Below are 8,199 nucleotides of genomic sequence, written 5' to 3' on the forward strand. Positions count from 1 at the left end.
TAGGGTTGAATTTAGGCTTGCCTAAGCCCTACATTTCATGTTGGCCGAAAGTTCATCATGGAAAACCTAACCCTAAGCAACATGAAATCTCAAGTGCATTATGTTATCTTCATATCTTTTCATAGGGTAAAACATAAGCAAGCTAGATTTGAAGTTGAGCTTCCTTAAGGTATTAAATCCCTTAATGGCCGAAACCTTAAGGTAAGATCCTACTAGTTCTAAGCAACATACAAGTATAAAACATCAATAGCACATTCACAACATATTATGGAAAAACTTCATACTTGATACCTCTTCTAGAAATTACAAGCATGTGAGTACCTTATGAATTTCATGGCATATCATGGGGAGGGACATAAACATGTTAGGGTTGAATTTAGGCTTCCATAAGCCTTACATTTTAGGTTGGCCGAAAGTTTATCATGTGAAAAACCTAACCCTAAGCAACATGAATCTCAAGGACTTTATGTTACTTTCCATATCTTTTCATAAGGTAAAACATAAGCAAGCTAGATTTGAGGTTGAGCCTCCTTAGGGTATTAAATCCCTTCATGGCCGAAAAGTTAGGGTAGGGTCCTACTAGTTCTAAACAACATACAAGTAAAAACATCAAGGAAAATATTCATATAACATCATAGAAGTGATCATAGGCATGTTAGTTTTTAAATTGAGCTTCCCTAGGTTTTAAGCCTCTTCATGGCCGAACCCTAAGGTAGAGTATCACCTAACTCCAAGCCTTATACAAGCATGAAATATCAAGGTCATATTCATAACATATCATGAGGAAAAACTTAAACATATTGGTTTTGGTTTTAAGCTTCCATGAACTTTACAAGTATCCTAACCGAAATTTCTAAAGGAAACTCTAGGTTATAAATTCATATAAACCCGAACAAAAATCATATAACCACTTGTACCACAGGTGAGGGGATACTCACATCCTCTTGCTTGGTCTTTTCCCTAAGAGAAGGTACCCTTTGTGAAAAGAAAGAAGAGAGCTTCTCCTCCTTGTGCTCCTTTTTGTTTCTCTTGCTTGTGAAAGGTATATCTTGAGGGTTCCTTCTTGTGGTTTGGTTTCCTTAGGTAGAAAACCTTAGTTGGATTTTCAGGAAAGAAGAGAGGATGCTCTAGGTCACGGCAAGGTGAGGGAAGGGAAGAAAAAATGAAGTTCCTTCTTGATTTTCCCTCTTATGCTAGGTGGAAGTAAGAAGCAAAAAGAAGCTTTGCTTTCCCCTCTTCTTAACTCATCTTTTATTCTCTTAATGATGAAGAAATGTCTTCATTCATCCCCCTACTTTCCTCTCCTCTCTTTCTCTCTTGTCATCCACGAAAATGAAAAAGAAGGAGAAGAAGACAATTTGTCTTTTTCTTGTTTTTCTTCTCTTAATCATGGTTTTATCTTTATCTATAATATCCATTCTCTATTTAACAATAACTCATGATAGTCTAGTGGTAATTCCATAATCCTTAGCTTAAGAAGGTTCAAGGTTCAATCCTTGACCAATTCTTTTTATATACATATATATATATATATTTTTCCATCTTATCTTCTTTTATTCTTAAGAGAAAATCTTCACATACTTAGCCTAAGAAGTTCGTGGGTGTTACAGCTGTCTCACCTTCCTGCATTTTTAGATTATACAATTTATTAAATAATAAATCTCTTTTACTTACTTTTGTGTCCGTGGTGCCCTCGTGGAGTTCGATCAGTTTTTCCCAGAGTTCCTTCGCGGTTGAAAAGGGACCGACTCTGTTGAGCTCCTCCTTGGTAAGACCGCACTGGATGGTGCAGGTAGCTTTGGCGTCGGCTTCTACCTTTTTGATGAAGGCTGGCTCCCAGTTCTCACAGGATGTAGGCTTACCGTCCGTATCAGTTGGTAGTTGAAGTCCTGTCTTGACTATCATCCAGGTGTCGAACTGGATCTTCAGATATATCTCCATTCGCCCCTTCCAATATCCGAAGTCTTCTCCGGAAAATAGTGGGGGACGAACAGTGCTATATCCTTCTTGTTGAGTCATTTTAGACCTAAATAAGCAAAAACAAAAAGATCTATTCCAAGACTGTGTCTTGGATTAGTAGTGCAGGAGGAAGTAGAAAAATAACGAGCTCAAGTCGTATTGACCAACTTTGAGCAACGCTGATTAAAAAAAATTAGAACTTTAGCTAATTAGCTAATTTCTAATTGACTCCGAAACAAAATACCACGAAAAAAACTATTTTGAATGGTGGTTGCACCAATTCAAAACAACCCCGCTCTGATACCAATTGTTGGATCGAGACGCGCTAGAGGGGGGGGGGGTGAATAGCGCTCGTGACTATTTCGTTCGATTCGTAAAACACTCGAGTAAAGACGCAGCGGAATAAAAACAAACAACACAAAGACACAGGTCAATTTTACTTCATTCGGAGCCTAAGGCGACTCCTACTCAAAGGCCCGCGATCCTTGATCGCTTCCGGTGGGCAACAACTATAAGTTCGAAAGTATACAAAGATGATTTACAAGTAATGCAGTAAATAATCTTATACCGACAATGGAAAATACTAAATTGAAGCTTCGGGTTGTCGGTGTCGAGTTGCAGCACTTCGGGACGAGTTCGTTAGCAGCTAAATGCAGAAGGAAGACTTGAATGTTGATGTATTGAGCTGCTGGTCGAACCCCCTTTATAAACAGTGTTCAAGGCGCCTTAAACAAGCTCCAAGGCGCCTTAAACGAGAATTTTATCCCGATCTGCTCGCTGGGATAATCCTTTGACTGCCGCGACCTGAAGGCGCCTTAAACCCTTTCAAGGCGCCTTCAACCCATCCAAGGCGCCTTAAGCATGCTCTTCGCGCCACTCAGATTTTGAACCCGAGGCGCCTCCAAGTCCCATGGAGGCGCCTCGGACACTGTTCATCCGAGGCAACTGTCCGGGTCTGACTTCGGATTTCCTACCGGAAACCCTAGGTCGACCCGACGCCTACTGTTCCCTCTACGGGGAACGCGTCCTCACCTACTCCACTTAGGAGATTTACCTGCTGCCAGTATGATCCTCCAGATCGACTGGACTTTTGCTCAGCACTCGACGCTTCCAGACTTTCTGCTGGACATCCGCTTCCCGGCCAGTCCAGTCTTTCACCTGGTTCGCGATACCAGGACTTTCCACCTAGGGTTACCACCCCCTAGGACTTTTGCCTGAAGCCATCGACCTGCCAAGACTTTTCCATAGGGTTACCGCCCCCTATGACCTAGGGTTACCACCCCCTAGGGTTTATCCCTTTGCCTAACCGCAGCTAGGACTTTCCTGAAATCCTCAAGTAGACTTGTTAGAATACAAAACACCTTAACTTTGAATTCATTTGCCATTATCAAAACACGAGTTCGATCGTCGGATGCTTCCCACACCAACAATGGGCATGGGATCATCCACCACTTCCTAGACAAAGTCTTTCAACGAAATTCAATATTTAATCTCCTTATAGTAACCCTATGTTTAACCACTAAGAACAATCGAATCACAAGATCGAAAAAAACAAAAGAAACACAAAATCGAATCATAAATTCGAAACCTAGAATCATTAGCCTCTTGTGTTTGGTATTTCAAAATTCATACAAAGAAAACTAGTATGATGCGGAATAAGACAACTAGTTATACCTTTATTTGTAGCTAAAGACCTCTTGATCTTCTGTTATATTCCTTACCTCCTCTTGGACGTCGTGTAGGCGACGATCTACCAAGATAAATTCCACCAGGACCACTTCTTCTCTAAGACTCTTGAGCCATCAAGGGATGCCAAAATAGGAAACTTCCTTCCTCTTCTTCTCCTCCAAGTAACCGGCCACCAATTGCATCTCCTCTTATTCTTCTTCCTATCTAAGCAACTGGCCACAAGGACTAAGGAGACCTTGATGCCGCCGGCCCTAAGGAAGAAAAAGAGGAGACAAGAGGTAATGGTGCCGCCGGCCATAAAAGAAGAACACACAGAGAAGGAAGAGATGCCATGGCCGGCCACCAAGGAAGAAAGGAGCATGAAGGGGCCGACCACACCAAGGAAGAGAGGAAAAAGAATAAGGGTTATCCCATGAGGCACCCTCTCCCTCTCTTTTATAATCCTTAGTCTTGACAAAAAAGGAAATTTTAATAACAATTAAAATCTCTCTCTTTTAATTTCCCTATTGTACATGGCAATAAAGGAAAGTTTTAAAATTAATCTCTCTCTTTTAAAACATGTAGACAACTACAAAAAAGGAAAGATTAATTAAAACTTCTCTTTTTAAAATATGGTTACAAAAAAGGAATGTTTTATCAAAAATTAAAATCTCTCTTTTAAACATTATAGAAAACTACAAATAAGGAAAGATTTTAACAAAATTAAAATCTCTCTTTAATCTTTTGTAGATAGCTATAAAAGGAAAGATTTTAAAATTTTAAAACTCTCTTTTAAAACCATGAGGATGGCTATAAAAGGAAAATTAAAATCTCTCTTTTAACCATTGTAGATAACTACAAAAAAGGAAAGATTTTAACAAAATAAAATCTCGCTTTTAACCATTGTAGATAACTATAAAAATGAAAGATTTTAACAAAATAAAATCTCTCTTTTAACCATTGTAGATAGCTACAAATAAGGAAAGATTTTAACAAAATTTTGTTTTAAACAAAACTTCATTTTCCTTTTATTCTCCATGTGGCCGACACTTAGCTTGGGCACCAAGCTATGGCCGGCCACCTCTTGGCTTCCAAGCTCATGCTTGGCCGACCCCTTGCACCAAGCAAGGATGCGGTCGACCCATTACTAGGGTAAGAAGTGGTCTTTGTGGATACAAGGTTTTATAGAGGATACAACAGGGACCGAGAGGAGAAATTGATTTTGGTCTCTCGATGAGCTTGAGCTTCCTATGTTCGCCCCGAACACCCAACTCAAGTTCATCAATAATAACTCATACGACTAATGAGTTATTATTGAACTACCACACCAATCCCAAATTACATTATGGGCTCCTTCTTATTATGAGTGCATTAATCTCTCTGTGTTTAAGATATAAAATGCCCACTAATTAAATGAGTTACTGACAACTCACTTAATTAATATTTAGCTCCAAGAGTAGTACCACTCAACTTCATTATCATGCCGGACTAGGTCCACCTGCAGGGTTTACATGACAATCCTTATGAGCTCCTCAAGGGGACATCATCAACCTAGATTATTAGGACACAGTTTCATTCTATAATCAACAATACACCATATAAATAATATCATTTCCCAACTTATCGGGTCTATTGATTTATAGAGCTAAATCGCACCCTTTGATAAATTAACAAAATAAATATTAAATATATGTGTTTGTTATTATATCATGATTAAGAGTACGTACTTCCTTAATAACAGAGGTTTTGTTCTTTTATATAGTCAGTATAAAAAGAAACTATCTCAAATGGTCATGCTCAATACACTCATAGTGTACTAGTGTAATTTTATAGTCTAGATAAACTAATACCAAATTACATTACAACCACTCTAATGGTTTGTCCATTCCATCTTGGTTGTGAGCTACTATTTATAATTTATAATGATATGATAACATGATCTTCTGTGTGTCTCCTCACACCATGTTATCTATAATATAAATTAAATAGACAACTACACTTAGCATAAATGTAGACATTTGACAAATGTGATTCTTATTTCTAAATAAATGTTTATACAAAAAGCTAGGCTTTTAATATACATTCCAACAGCAGCCTCTATAAAGCCTTGTATCCATCCTAAGCCCATCTTCTAGACCATGTTGTGGCCGGCCAAGCACATCTTGGTGTCCAAGATGTGGCCGGCCAAGTCCTTCATGGATCCTAAGTAGGGGCCGGCCAAGCCATGCTTGGTGACCAAGCATGGGGTCGTCCAAAGTATAAGGAAAAGGAAGTTTTTGATTAAAAATGGAATTTTGTTAAAATCTTTCCTTATTTGTAGTTATCTACAATGGTTAAAAGAGAGATTTTATTTTTGTTAAAATCTTTCCTTTTTTGTAGTTATCTACAATGATTAAAAGAAAGATTTTAATTTTGTTTAAAACTTTTCCTTTTATAGCCATCTACTAAGGGAATTTAAAAGAGAGATTTTAATCTTTCTTTTTATAGCCATCCACATGGTTTTAAAAGAGAGTTTTAAATTTTAAAATCTTTTCTTAAAAGAGAGATTTTAATTTTTGATAAAACTTTCCTTTTTGGTAACCATGATTTAAAAGAGAAGTTTTAATTTTAATCTTTCCTTTTTTGTAGATGTCTACACGATTTAAAATAGAGAGATTAATTTTAAAACTTTCTTTTATTGCCATATACAATAGGAGATTTAGAAAAGAGAGATTTTAATTGTTGTTAAAATTTTCTTTTTTAAAGGGAGGCCACAATAAGGAAGTTTTAATTATGTTTAAAACTTTCATTTTTTGCCATGAGCTAGGATTATAAAAGAAGAGGAGGTGATGCCTTATGGTGTAACACATATTATTATTCTCCTCTTCTCCTTGCTTGTGGCCGGCCATCTCCTTCTCTCTTATGGTGTAACACATATAACTTATGCTTTATTTTTCTTTCTTGTTATATTGCCTATGTTTTATTTCTTTACTACACTGCTTATGCTTTATTTCCTTATGTTACATTGTTTGTCATTATATTCCTTATTTTTCCTTATGTTGTTTATGCTTTAGATTCATGTTTTACTTGCTTATATTTGATGCTTTATTCTATTCTTTTAGTTATAAATTAGATTAGGAGTACATATTGGTAGGTTAGGAATAATACCATAATAAATAGATAGAAACAAACCAGTACGTTAGATTGGCTAAAATCGATAACCACTTACACTAGTCTATTTCTTTTAGATAAATATGGTTAGGACACGCAATGCCCGAACCGGAGGGACAGTGACTCCACCAGATCTGACGCAGGTAGTCGCAGACCTCCAGCATCAGATCGCAGAACAACAACAACTGATCAGCAAGGCAACCCAGTTACCCCACCGGTGAATCCACTACCTGTTGTACCTACAGCCGCACCAGTGCCCCCGGCAGCCCCTACTCCGATGGTCCGACAAGAGGCCTATCTGATTCAGTGGCAAAGGCTTAAGCCGGAAGCATTCTTGGGAAACTGTGAACCATGGGATGCGCAAGCCTGGCTCAAAACCGTGGAGAACATAATGGAACTATTGGATTGGCCTGAACATGAGAAGGTCAAATGCGCGTCGTTCTGTCTTACCGGAGATGCCCGGATGTGGTGGGACAGAGTAAAGGCGAAAAGGCAAATAAACCAAATGCAGTGGACAGATTTTGAGACAGAGTTCTTAGAGGAATTTTTCCATATGCAAGTGACCAACAAGCACTATGACGAGTTCACTGAGTTTCGGCAAGGTGATCTGTCAGTCAATGAAGCCGTCAAGAGGTTCAACCGCCTAGCCCGACTGTGCCCAGAACTGGTCCGTACTGAAAAAGAAAGGGTCCGGTTGATGTTAAAGATGCTCCGACCCGAGATAGCTCGAACGTAGCCGGCGGAGTTAATAGACAGAGGAGCTAGTCAGCAGTGCCCTGATTACCGAGCACTATCAGGAAGCAATGAACAAGGGCAAGGACCAAGCACTGACCGGAGCACAAAAATCGCACAATACCAGAACTGACTGGAAAGGAAACTCAAGTGGAAAGAGGAAACAGTGGAATAAAACAAAAGGTGGTCCAGCCAATAAGCAGACCAAGTACCCTCAGTGTGCCACATGTGGGAAGATGCATTCTGGAGTATGTCGTCTGAGCACCAGAAAGTGCTACAATTGCGGAAAGGAAGGTCATTTGATAAGAGATTGCCCTACTCAGCTTCAAGCACCACCTTCGCAGAACTTCTAGAACAAGAGTGCCCCCGCACAGCTTCACCAGATGCAAGCTGCCATAGAAGGGACTTCAATCAGCCAAGGAAGATTGGAGGCCCCTCCCACTATGACCAATGCCAGAGTTTACTCGCTTGCTCAGGATGACGTGGCGAACGCCTCTACGGTTGTCACAGGTCAGTTAATTAATTTCAGTCAGTATGCTAGAATTTTTATTCAATGCTGAAAACAAACTGAAGAGGGAATCCATCGAGAAACTGAAACACGTTTCTTATCCATTAGTTGAAACCATGTCCGGACGACTCTCTACCCTCACCATAACACCAACGTTATTCAAGAACATGTTAGAGAAACAA

The sequence above is a fragment of the Zingiber officinale genome, chromosome 8A (assembly GCF_018446385.1).
Source record: "Zingiber officinale cultivar Zhangliang chromosome 8A, Zo_v1.1, whole genome shotgun sequence".
In the NCBI taxonomy this organism is placed as follows: Eukaryota; Viridiplantae; Streptophyta; class Magnoliopsida; order Zingiberales; family Zingiberaceae; genus Zingiber; species Zingiber officinale.